The sequence below is a fragment of the Apus apus genome, chromosome 2, assembly GCF_020740795.1.
Source record: "Apus apus isolate bApuApu2 chromosome 2, bApuApu2.pri.cur, whole genome shotgun sequence".
Classification (NCBI taxonomy): Eukaryota; Metazoa; Chordata; class Aves; order Apodiformes; family Apodidae; genus Apus; species Apus apus.
Genome location: NC_067283.1, coordinates 51,419,939 through 51,432,715, shown reverse-complemented (window position 1 = coordinate 51,432,715; position 12,777 = coordinate 51,419,939). Strand labels below are relative to the sequence as shown.

Sequence of the window (12,777 nt, the reverse complement as noted above, 5' to 3'; positions counted from 1 at the left end):
TTTGCAGAAACACTATATGAGGTTAGGAAATGCTATGACTTTCATTAGATCAAGAAGTCACCCTTAGACTATTGCATCTATATTAAATAAAACTCATGGAAGGTTTTTTTATCAGTATCTCATTATTATGGAGGGGGGAACAGACTTTCTGTAAACAAAAATTTGTGCAGAGAATGTCTCCTGTGTCAAAGACAATTAATATACTTATGGAATTTTCCTTAATCTTTTCATCTCCTTCACTCTTTCTGTGGCAAATTAGAACAACAGAAAAGAGAAGAAAGAGGAGAAGAAAATATAAAAGTAAAGAGTAAAATCTAAATATTTTAAAACATCCAAGAATATACATGCTTACAATTAGAAGAAGAAAATTATCATTCCTGTCAAAGGACAATGGGATAAAAAACTCAACATGTTAAACATTTTTGTGAATGTCTTAGTCCTTGTTAAACTGCAGTTAAAAAACCCATTTAAATACAGATTTAACAGTGTAGGTTGTTAATTTGTCTTGTTCAAGATGCAAAAATGTAGAGGAATAGTCATGTCATCAACAATTTGTCTTCTACTCAGGAGATTACTCATTCTCAACTTTCTCTGTACTCCATGGAGAAAAAGCACCTTTTCCACAAGGTAATTCAGAGCTAGCGCCCAAAAAAGGTGCCTGCTCTCACTGTAGTGGGAGCCCAACCTCCTACAGTAGACATGCAAAAAGTTCCTGAAGTGAGTATCTGTTATCCTTTTCTAGCACAATGCCCCTGTAATGTCTGTGCTTTTAGGAGAAATCAGCCCTCCATGGGGCTGCATTTCATGACAGAGAAGAGGAGCAGTCAGTCTGCCTGTGTGCACTGCACCAACAGCTCCTTCCACACGGGTTTCCTTCCCCTTCCTTTCTGCACATATATAGTGAGGCTGTGGAGAACAAAAATTGTAAAAAAAATATCAGTTGTTCCTCTGGCTAGGCCACATAAATGCCACTCCTGCTGACAGTGGTACTGCTGATACAAGGCTACATATTTAGCTTTACAATAACCTTGAGCATGAAGTGGACCCTCCACCTCCAGGACAATTAACTCATCCATTTGTTGTAAGTCAAAAACCAAATGTATTGTTCAATACTTCATTCCTGATGTGAGAACTGAGGTGGGAAGGTGAGTGATGTACAAATACACTGAACACAACTCTTCTCATCTTTGTAAGCCAGGTGTAGAGCATTCAACTATGCCAGCACGTTTCCTTCCAGCTCAGGATCCCATGCTCAGGGAACCCATGGAGCAACTTCAGCCCCATGGAAAAAGAAACACAGCTCCTTGCTCCCATACCCCTTTCTCTGTAACTGCACCACTAGGTGTAAGCAACGACACATTGTGTTTGATGAGCAGCACTAGGAAAGGTGCTTCCAGCCTCAGGCAGCACACATGGAAAATTAATTCACCTCCTCCCTAGAGCCAAACCATTGGTCCATCCTACCTATTCCCAGCTTTTCTTGCCAGTACAAGAGGGGAAGAAGAGAAAAAATAAACAAAACACCTTTCACATCCAAACAGTAAGTATTGGTTTATATTCCTTCCCTTCCTTCATCCTGTGTATGGGTAGTCCAGAGTTGTGACCTTTTAACTGGTTACCAGAACCATGTTTTGTACAATAGCCAGAGGAGTCAATAATGCAGGAGGAAAATTATATTTGGCTTTTCCTGACTTTTATTTCCTTGATTTAAGTACTCAACAGCTCTATGCCACAAGTCATTCAAAATTCATGTTCAATAATAGCACAGTGAGTAACAGTGGCACCAGCATTCATCATCAAAGATTATGCAGAGTACTGTGTGCATCAATCATTTGGAAAAACAGCAGTACAGTTGTTTTAAGAAAACCTTGTCATACGATCAGCCGCTCTCGTGAGAAAAAAAAAAAATTAAAAAAATTGCATTGACTTTGTCTTACCATCCATTATCTACAACTATTTCTGATTCATTGAGTCACAGCAGCTGCTGCCAGCTACCTTTACTAATGAGTCCAGAGATAGTTTGTCTTTAATGCATTCTCTGTATCTCTACATTTCTGAAATAATCCCAAATGCAATCATAAAGTTAAGGCCAAGCTGTCCCACTGAAGGGCATCCAGGCAAATTTATTAGCTGAAAAATTCTGTTTCAGGGTGGCTGAAGTGATTCCAGAATTCAATAAAATTCGCTGAATCATTTAAACTGGTATAAAAAAATTACCACGAACTTTTAATGTGTTTTATTTTTCAGAGCTTGTATTAAAGCAATGGAAAGAGAGGGCAAGATGCTGCCTTCCTGTCTTTACCCCATAGACTAGTCATTGCCACAAGTGAGTAGGGTTCAGTCATATGTGCTGTTTCCCAGGAAAATGCTGAGCCTGTCAGGCTACTGAATAAAAGAAACATAGTGATGTAATTCTCATAATCAATTCAAGGAACCCAGTTCATCATTTACTTTGCTTTTACTGTAACTGTTTTGTATGAACAAGACTTTTTTTTTTTTTCAAACTAAGCATGATTTGTTTTCTTCTGTTTCAAAAGTTTCATTATAGACTGACCAAAACCTACATTTACATACTTTTTTTAATTTTCTTTTTCTTTCAAATTCAGAACTAAAAATTTGCCCAGATCTATTGGTCCTAGTTCCATTGAAGCCCATGGAGCTAGTTGTAGGAGAAGCAGATAGTTCCTGCACAGAAGGAGATCCCAGAGCAGAAGAGAGATATTAACCATTTTAATATTAAGCTGTCTTAAAACCACACATGGCACATGGCACAAGTGAGCCAGGCTGGAGGTCAGCTGAAAGTTTCTCAGATCACAGCCATCAGCACAACAGTTACAAAGAACTGGTTAGTCACACAGTATTAGCTCTAAATCTAGTTTTTTAATTATATTATGATACAGCTAATGCCTTTCTTAATGAGATTTCCAAGGGAAGCTATTCCTCCAGTCTGCAAATTCTCTGTGAACATGTGCCAAATATTATGGAAAAATCTGAGAGCCTTTGTTCTATTCATTTATTTCACATTTTAGTCCTCGGAATAATCCTTTAATTGCCCAAAGGAAAAGCCTGGTCCTCAGCAATACTATGCATTTTAACTTGCTCTGATCCCACAGGGAGCTCAAGTAGGTGTAAAATCTTGGGGAAGAGCCAGTTCCAGAATACAGCCTCCTGCACTGGCCTTTCAAGGCAAATATCTGTGTGCACCCACCGTAAAACCTCCTGAGAGTATCTGCAAATAATCCCACTGAATTCAGCAGAGCAATACTTGTAAAGCAGGCAGGTTGACTCCTCAGTGAAGGTGAGAGATTATCCAAAGTATATGCTGTTCCACAGCCCTGCTCCTGCTCATTTTGCTGTTTCCCTTAACTACCAGCTAGCATAAGATTCAGAGAGATAGAAAACAAATTACTAGAAACTGGGCGATTGAACTAAGTCCATGAAAATTACACAGCTCAAAGACCCAAAGCCTCTCTAGATCCAAACTGAGTCAAAGGAAAAAGGGAAGCTGTTTTCAGCATGTTCATGAAATGTAAAATTTCTTAGTAACTGCCTCAAGCATTCTCCTCTCTGTTATAAATTAAACAGTATCTGTGTACAAATATTTATCTCCTTAGCTAGAGGGCTTGATTTTATGCTGTTAACTTTTTTAAAAAATAACATTACATATTATTGCAGAGAAGATTAACATCACTGCAGTCTGGATACCAGTCAGCTTCAATTAACATGCAAAGCACACGGATTGTCTGAATCCTTGGGGCAAGTTCCTTCACCCAGTGTAAAGTCTGCAAAGCTGCATGGCTAGTATTTACATTTATTTTCACATCTTTATGATTGTGACTCACCATATGTTTTCAAGAGCACAACTCAATCTTTTACCCTGAGAAACATTCTCATGTCATTGGGCTGTCTGAGGAAAAAAATATTTTGAATGCACATTTTAAAAAATACTACTAAAAAAAATTTCTAATGTCATTAAGTATTACCAGGGATGGAATATTTATCCCTGTTTTGTTCTTGATATTTATGGCTAAGCAGTTTGATAGTGACAACAGAACCTGATGAATGTGTTGTTTCAACCATGACAGCCTACTGCCTGAAAGGGGAGGTTTGCAGAAAGCAGAGAGATTTTTTATTATAGCTGGGAAAAGAGGACAAGCTATTGAACACAGCACTGCTAGAGCTGGTTAAGCACTCTTTTGAGACAATGTTCTTTCATCAAGTGTCACCAATTCTTTGAGACCAAAAGCTGTTCACAAGCCTCACTAAGTCTGATACAAGTTTCATTAAGAAAGCCTGCAGTGGAATTTCTTATCCAACTAAGCCCTGTCCAGATAGTGAAGGCCCTCACTAGAGAGCGGAAGCTTGGGCTGAAGTGTTTTCTCCTTGGTTCCTTTTAATACATTGAAATGGAAGATCTTTGTTGATTGACTTGGGGACTCATCTTTGATAGGTCAATCCTGAAGAATAGCTCAGTGTGAGCACCCTAGACCAGAAAATCCCCATGAGTGGATTATTTGCCTGGGTTGTGAGTTCAATAGTTTGCTACAGATATAGATTGGAAGAAATTATTGAAAGTTTCCTGTCTCCCACCTGAGGAGGAGGAGCAGAAGGTAGATGTGGTCCACCCCAGACCAAAAAAAAGCCTTTTAATTTACCATTCTGCAAAATACGAAAATGTTCTGAAAACTTCAAGAGATCTGAGGACCACTCAAACGTGTCCCACTCTCACAGTCACACAGCTAGCTAAAATGAGTTACTTGGCTTCCTGCTGTAATAACCCCAGAAGAGGTGTCATTCTTAACTTCCTGTCATAGGCGTATGTCCTTCATACACACAAATAGAGAAAACCTTTTCATAACACCAAATCACTCTGCAGCTACAGCTACAGATGAGAAAGTCCCTTCTCAATTCTTTTGTGAGAGTTTTACTGACGTACCAGGTTTTACTCATGCACCAAGCACATACGGTACAAGGAAATTCTGTACAGAGAAAAAAATTTCATGGATGTCTGACAATAATAAGTGTATGTAGCAATAAAACATCGTTTCATATATAGACTGTTGGCTTCCTATCCCAGCAGAGATTCTGTTCTTGCTGTTCCTTAAGTTTCCAAAGCTTTGGAATCAACTTTCAGAATGAAAATTTAAGTTTCCTTAAGCATACAATATCCCATTGCATTCAGTGTAATTCTGGCACTGCACTTCATGACCGAACAGTCTGGGAGTTCCCTGTAAACATAAAGGATCCTGTAACACATTCTGTAAGAAATCAGGTTTGCTCTCACATCCTCTCCTATGCTTGTGAACTAACTTTGTGCTGTTCAGTTATTTTCTTCAGTCTCAACTGCCACCAGCTTTCAGTGGAAGTGGTGATACTTGTAAAATATGTTGTAGTTGGATAATGGCAAAGAATGCAAGCTGCTACATCTATACAAGAAACCATTTCTAATATTATTGCCATGATTAATGCTTAGATACAGATAGTTTTTTCTGAAAATATTGTCAGCATTGACTTCACTATGGGAGACTCTATTCATGATCCTGTTCATCATAGAGGCTCCCAAGCAAAATCTGGAGGGCGATGAGATTGATCCCAGTTACACTAAGGTCCTCCATGAGTCTTCTGCAGACAAAAAGAATGTCATTACAATTAGCCACTGATGAGGAACACTTTCAGCTTCAGCAAATCATCACTCTGACTCTGGGGGCATGAAAGAGAGGAACCTTCTGCTGTTAGTCTGTGTTTATATGGCTTTTGTTAGTCAAATTACCCATATGTCATGAAAACCCAAGATAATTATTTCAAAGACACCTCTTTGTGATAACATTCTTTTAACAGCCAGTTCAAACTGACTAAAAAAATAATAATAATAAAAAAAATAAATGTAACCCCAAGCTTCAGAAAATAACAAAGTCATGATCAGAGGTAGATCTGATTGCATAAATGCCAGCTTCAGTTTACAGAGAAAAAGACCAGGGGTTGGCCCTGTAGGCTGGACAAGCGTCTGCAGAACTGAAAGACAAAATCCTGCCTTCTGATCTACACTACATTCCTTACCCCTCTCTGGAAAACCACTATAATTACTGGTAAGGAATTCAGTAATAAGTTTGAGAAACAGATGTTTACTGTGCAGTCAACTATATTTCTACACAAAAATTGCTACACAGAAATAGATTTGCAATAGCTACCTCACTATATTGTACAAACTCAATAAATCTGATAATCTGAGGACATATCAGAGTTAGAGAGTATGTGCAGACCAGCCAAGCTGTGAACATTTAGAAGGTCTGTCACATGCCCCAGGAGGGTATCTGACTACCTGCTAGGGTGCAAAGAAACTGCAAAGCAAATGCACAGGGTATTTAACACTGCTCAAAAAATATCCAGAGCAGACAGCATGCCATTATGTAGCATAATGCAGATGTGCAGTAGTTCCAGTCAGGACAGATGCCTTCACTGTTTATACAGCAGACCTTTTGATGCTCCACTCAAATGGTGGATTGGTGGGAGGGGTACAGCACACACAGAAAGTAACCCAGGAGTTCACTGTGCCTTTTCACAGCAGTCAGCAGGTATGATTCATCCCACCATCTGCCACATCTTAGTCTAAGGCTCAGCAGATACAGCACGTGTGAACCACTGAGGAAAAGACCCATCCTAGAAAGCCAGCTCTAGCAGTAATCCTCAAAAACACAACCAAAAATAGCATAGCAAACTCAATGGGTTTGTATTAGGCTAGATAGTAATTTTCTGTCACTGCTTTTGTATACAAAAAACGCAAGTGACAACATCCAGAAGAACAAAATAAAAAAATTGTTGGTGTGGAGCAATCACTGAAGCACAGAGCGTTGCTATCCTGGCATTTTTCATCAGAAGAAATTACAAGCAATTTCCCAAGTAATTGTTTTGCCTTCCTCATGTTTCCTGAAATATCTGTCTTCCTTTGAGTAATTAAAAAAAAAAAATAAAGAACAGAATCACAAAATCATTCTGGGTGGAAAAGACCTTTAAGATCATTGAGTATGACTGAAGTAATCAAAAAATTTTGCCTTATTTAGAAGCATGAAAATGCAAGAGTGATAAGTTCAGTGGCCTTGGCAGGATGGTAAATGGCTTTTTTCAACTGACCTTAAGTCAAATAGGCATTTGATCCCATCAGCCAACTATAAGTGAAATCATATATAGTTTATAGTTCCACTTCACAGTCATAAATCCCTTCATGCCTGTTGCAGGAAGGGAAGTCCTGTGCCAAAACATCAGGAAACTTTGGCTTACTGGACGATTTTCAGAAAATCAACAGCCTAAGCAATTAGTCAGCACCAAGTCCTTTGAATTACCCTGGCCTCCACCTCCTGCTACTGAAAAGTTCTAAGGGGGGTATTCTCTTCTGATGTGCAAACACCCTCCTCATTCCTGGGTTCTGAACTTCAAGAACCGAAACAGAAAATACAAGCAGTAAAAAGCCTTAACGTGGGCAAAATTTTGATGCCAGTCTTTGATGATGACGTCATTGGAAGTTGTGGTCATGGGTCTTTTTACATTCAAGTCAACCACCTCACTTAGCACTAGCCTTTGATAGAAATCAAGACACACAGATGCTCATGGAAGCTGATGGAGATAGATAGCCAGGATTAATCACCTCCAAAATCTGCCAGTCACATATTTCCTCAGGAAAGGATGGTCTGCCTTTTTTACATACCTTTCTTCCCCCACTAGTGCCAGAAATGAGCTAAAAGTTGAGCCTAGGCAGTCACTGTGGTTTCAGTCACCTAAGATGAGGTGAGATGCCTCTTCCCACTGAATAAATTGAGATGAACAAGGGTAAATTTCAGATGTGGGAGACAAAGAAAGCTGGCTATATTTTGTTTTCACAACTAGCCATCTTCTAAATGGTGTTTCCCGAAGTAAGCTTTCCTTTTGGCAGACTACTTTTTGGAATACTAGCGTGGATTAGATTTTGGGAAAACTACAGGATCACTGAATGTGTTGAAAATGAGATCCAAAGACAGCAAATGAAGTCTCCCAGGGTTAAGCCTTTTCAAATCACTGGCACCTTTTATAAAAAGTGACCTCAGTCATAGCATTTCAGCCACAAATACAAAAATTTTTCATTTGCATCTTTAAATTTAAGTACCTGAAATAAACCATCTAAACTTGCATTTGAGGCAACTAACACACACTGTCAGTTTAGAGTTGATGCATCCAGTGACGCATTCCCCTTTGTTTTATACAGATGGAAATTTTTTTTCTTTTAAACCACAATTATCACATTTCTGGGTCTTTGAACAAGGTTGTTCTCCCAAATGATGCTAGCAGATTGCTTTGTGCAGATCTGAATGTCAGAGCTCCATGCTGACTCTTTACTTAATGCTCACTACAGAGATCAGCGAGAAGTTAAACAGATAATTTCAAAATATTTCACTGTAACCTTAGTTCACCCCCATCTGTTATCATTTAAATATCCATGAGCAGAAAGTCTGCAATTATGTAATTTTTCCAGTTCCTAAAATCAATTACATTCCAGAGCAGCTTTTAGGAGCTCACAGGATAGTTAGGCAAGTGCAGATCACAGTCCACATGCGGTGTCAAGTTCCAGCAGGAATATGTCCCTGCCTGGCCTTTAGAAATGTCCAGTAAGCAAAGGCAGAAGTCATTCTCAGGCTACTTCCTTTCAGATCACCTTCAGCCATCAGCACTTTCCAAGACCCAGAGAAAGACTACATTTCATTTATACCACATCAACTGTGGCAAGAAAGAGGCACAGATCAGTGGCAAATTCCCCTAAGACCTCAACGCTCTTTGTTGGGTTTGGGAAACTTCTGCTTACTGTAACAGACCCTAAATTCCTCTAGATCCCTAAGACAGATTTTGTGATATACAAAAAATTTGACTTATAAAGCATTTTCTAATGAACTATACATTTTACACAGCTGCTAACTTTAATTTTTGCTGTGATCAGAGGTAACTCATTGATAAAAAAAATACAGATTTTTCTTTACTCTAAATAGCAAATACTCAGATTTATGGTTAAAAAACTTCAACCATTTGCTTTATGCTTAAAGGCTTATACCCATCCTTGGTAAATTTTGGATAGCCAGTCACTGAGGCTTTTAGACAAACTTAGGATGTAGATCTTCACTCTTCTGCCTCTGATTTCCATTATGGACAACATACTTATCAGGAATATTACAGAGCTAATTGATTGACATCACTTACATGGCTGATTCACTGGTCTAAAACACAAAAAATTTATCTGACACAATACTTAAATTTTACTTATCACCATATTAAAGCTCTTCTATATGATTTTCTAGCCTGAAGAAATCACTCTGAAAGTTCAAGAGTTCACCACACTTCACTGGTAATAATAGCATGTGTATTTGTTAGCTCAGATACTTAATATGCCTTTTCTCAAGATACAATTTACTCTTTTAACCAAATATTATTAAAAGTAAGCTGTTACTTCCCTAAAGCCCAAAATGTTTGCATTAAACTCCAAAATCATTTCCCTCTTGGTGGCTGCAAGTTGGCCAGTCTATACTTCTACAAAACAAGCCCATTCTTACCACCCTTAATTACCTTTATTTTGAGGGAAGCATTCCCAAATTCAGCAACAAACATTCCCTTGTATTTGCTAGAGGCTGGAAAACCAAGGGTGTTGCCAACTTTTAGCTGCACTCGATGAAGGTATCGAGCTAGATATTTGCCGTGCCAGGAATTTTTAACAACCTGGGCACTATCAGGAGAACCATGGTCTCTGGAGAGAAATGGCAAGAAGAGGCAATTACAAAATGAAAGCTCAAGGTTGCCAAGTCACAAATGGTAACAAAACCCCATCCAGATAGGGTCCTAGGCATGTTTTTTTGGAATGCAAATGATTTGAAATAGTTCTTCACACGGTCGTCTTTATTGATAACCCTAGTTGTTTGGACTTTGCACTGCAGACTGCTCCCTTGTCTACTTCAATTAGCAGCATGGCTAAAAGATCTGGGTGTACTGTGGCTAACCAGTATTAGCCTTTCAAATCTGTACATTTACTACTATGCACAGGAACTGGATTTAACCCAAAACCACAATCTATCCACGGCAGCATTAATGGTTAAAGTAAGCTCAGGTGAAAGCAAATGTTCTGAGCCATCCTCATTTCTCCAAGACTGTGCGTCCTATTTAGAGATGAACTCAAAGAGCTTAGGCATGTGTCTGAAGAAGTCCATCCTAAGAATGTATTATGTACTTTTGCTTGGGGAAATCTTACCTTCTTATTTTAATTGCAATCATTCACCTCTCCTTTACAGAGCCATAAAAAAAACTCCAAACAAAACCACAAACAAACAAACAAAGAGTTAGAATGGCTGCTTCAACTGGTACAAATTGCAAATGTTATGGAAAACCTCAAGATTCCATGAAATACATATGCAGTAGCCTGCTGGGTAAAAAATGCAATTAGCCAAATTTGGACAGCATGATAGGGAAATGACCTCCTGGGGAAAAAGAAGCTTTTGAGATGGATAGCTTGCTCATTGTACTAAGAAATGGACTAGCAGGCAAAAATTAAACAATGCAAAGTTTGCACTAGAAATTGCAGAAAGAAAATTGTGTACAGTTGACAAAATAGTAAATTGTAGGAAACACTCTTCATTCATGGTTGTTCATCTAAGAAGAAAGAAAATTGACTGAGATTTCCTGCACACACTCAACAAAACACAACAAAGCACTTCAAAAACATCTGTTTGAAATAATCCAAGGTTAGAAAGAGGAGCAGCACTAAAAATGTCTTTGAATAGTGATAATAAGAAAAAGATGTAATAAAGAACAACAGGAAACCTATAAAGATCATTTCTTAAAATAAACTTCTTATGCATATTATTATTGTGTTTACAAGAACATATGTCTCCCATCTCCATTCCTTGCATGCACTGCTGGATTCCACATGCCATGCAGGATTGTCATTGGGTTGCAGATACCTGCAGACCAATTAGTTTTGCTTTCCTGCTATAGAAGCACCAAGTGCTTCAGCTGTAGTCACTACTGCAATACCCAGATATATTCTCCTGCTCATGCTCTGACTGAAGGAAGTGTTAGATCTCAAATGATCCTTTTGCAGATAGATGTTTTCATATTTTTCTTGGTACATTTTCATTCCTCAAATCCTGCTGAACAGGCACAATAAATATGGATTAACTTGAAATTTTGGCACAAAGACTATCTTGTTCCTGCCTATCCTTCCCTTTAATTCCTGTTTTCTTCCCCCCATCCTCAGTTTTGGCTCAGTTTTCACTAGTTGAAATTTCACTATCATCATTTCAGTGATTTGCTTTGCTTGACTTTCTGGAGGCCTTTTTCTGCCTTGTGTTAATAAGATTGCAGAACAACATCAATAATGAAAAATGGGAAAACAGGTACTGAAGCTGTCCAAAGCTGGTTTATTTTGCCACCCTCTTCCTTAAATAATATAGCACTTTGACAGCTACTACAGAGATGCTGAGAGGTACAGACTAGCGAAAAAGCTTCTGAGGACCTTCTGTCCTGTAGTGCAGAGGGAAAGCTTCGCAAATACTATGTCAAATGGCAACAGTGTGGTAGCATCAGAGGAAAGGGAAGGGAAAGGAAAGGAGTGTATCAGGACAGCCAGTCGTTTCAAAACAATGGTGTTAAGCATTAGAGTGAATGAGACATTTGTGCAAGTTGCTGAATTATCAAAGATTGTTTCAATCTTCATCTAATAGGCAAAAACTTTTGAAAACATATCCAGCCTGTCTTTTCCCAGTTTTGTCTAGTTTGTGCTACCAATGGTCATCTCTCCTTCATGCCTTGTTACACCACATGCTAGGGACACCAAATCACAAACACCTCAAGTCAGAGGTGGCAATGGCAAATCTGAACAGTAACCACGCTCTCACAGTTTTTCAGTAAGGTTTGGATGAGCATCTGGAATGATGTTTACACATTCTGTGTAAAACACATAAACAAAGCTATGTAAAGTCCATTTGTACTTGTTCTATGTGACAAACTCCTCTGTTTTAATATGAACACTGAAAATATCTCATCTGTGTCAAACCAGAACACAACATGCCGTAATTAAGCCATCAGTAAGGATAAAATAGTTCAGTTAAGCACTGGTTAAACATTTTGATACTGATATGAATCACTTCAAGTGAAGAATTACTCTAAGATGCCAAGAAAAGGACTTCAGAAAAGTTAAGACTTCAGTTTCAAGAACTTAAAAATGCATTTTGAATCTTGAATGGCAAGCGCGGGGAAACACACATCATTGTCTTGTGGCTTTCAGCCTACAGAGGCATTTTTTGTAACAGTGAGGTAACACAAGATGGATACTAGACTGTAGCAATACTGTCAGGGGAATATGCTGGTCTCTGACCAGAACAGGAAGATTTTGTAGGTTTAGGGTGTGAAAATCCTGATGTTTCCCAGCAGACTTCACTCATGCCTCAAAAATCTTTAACAGTAATATTCTTTTATGGAATTACCTGGATCTAAAAGGACACAAAATAAATATTCTTGTTTTGTTTCCCCTTGAGACAGCATTTTGGACTAGCTAGGGAATTCACGGAATAATCAAAGGACTTTTGAGGGAAGAATAACAATAAAGAAAAATACACTATTAGTTCTAGCCTAAATTATCTATTCTAAACATAGTTGCTTAAGGAAATGAGGCTGATTCAAACTGTCTTTCCACCTCTAGAGACCAACAAAACTATCAGTAAATTTCAAATGATGTCAAAGATCTTACTAAACATTTGTTTATACACATTGCAT

At 38.4% G+C, this 12,777-nt stretch overlaps 1 protein-coding gene across 7 annotated transcripts in view; it reads right to left on the bottom strand.

Annotated features, from left to right (window-relative positions):
* PDE1C (phosphodiesterase 1C) overlaps positions 1-12,777 on the bottom strand; it is a 303,096-nt gene that overhangs the window by 79,514 nt on the left and 210,805 nt on the right. The gene's annotated exons all lie outside the window — the stretch shown is intronic.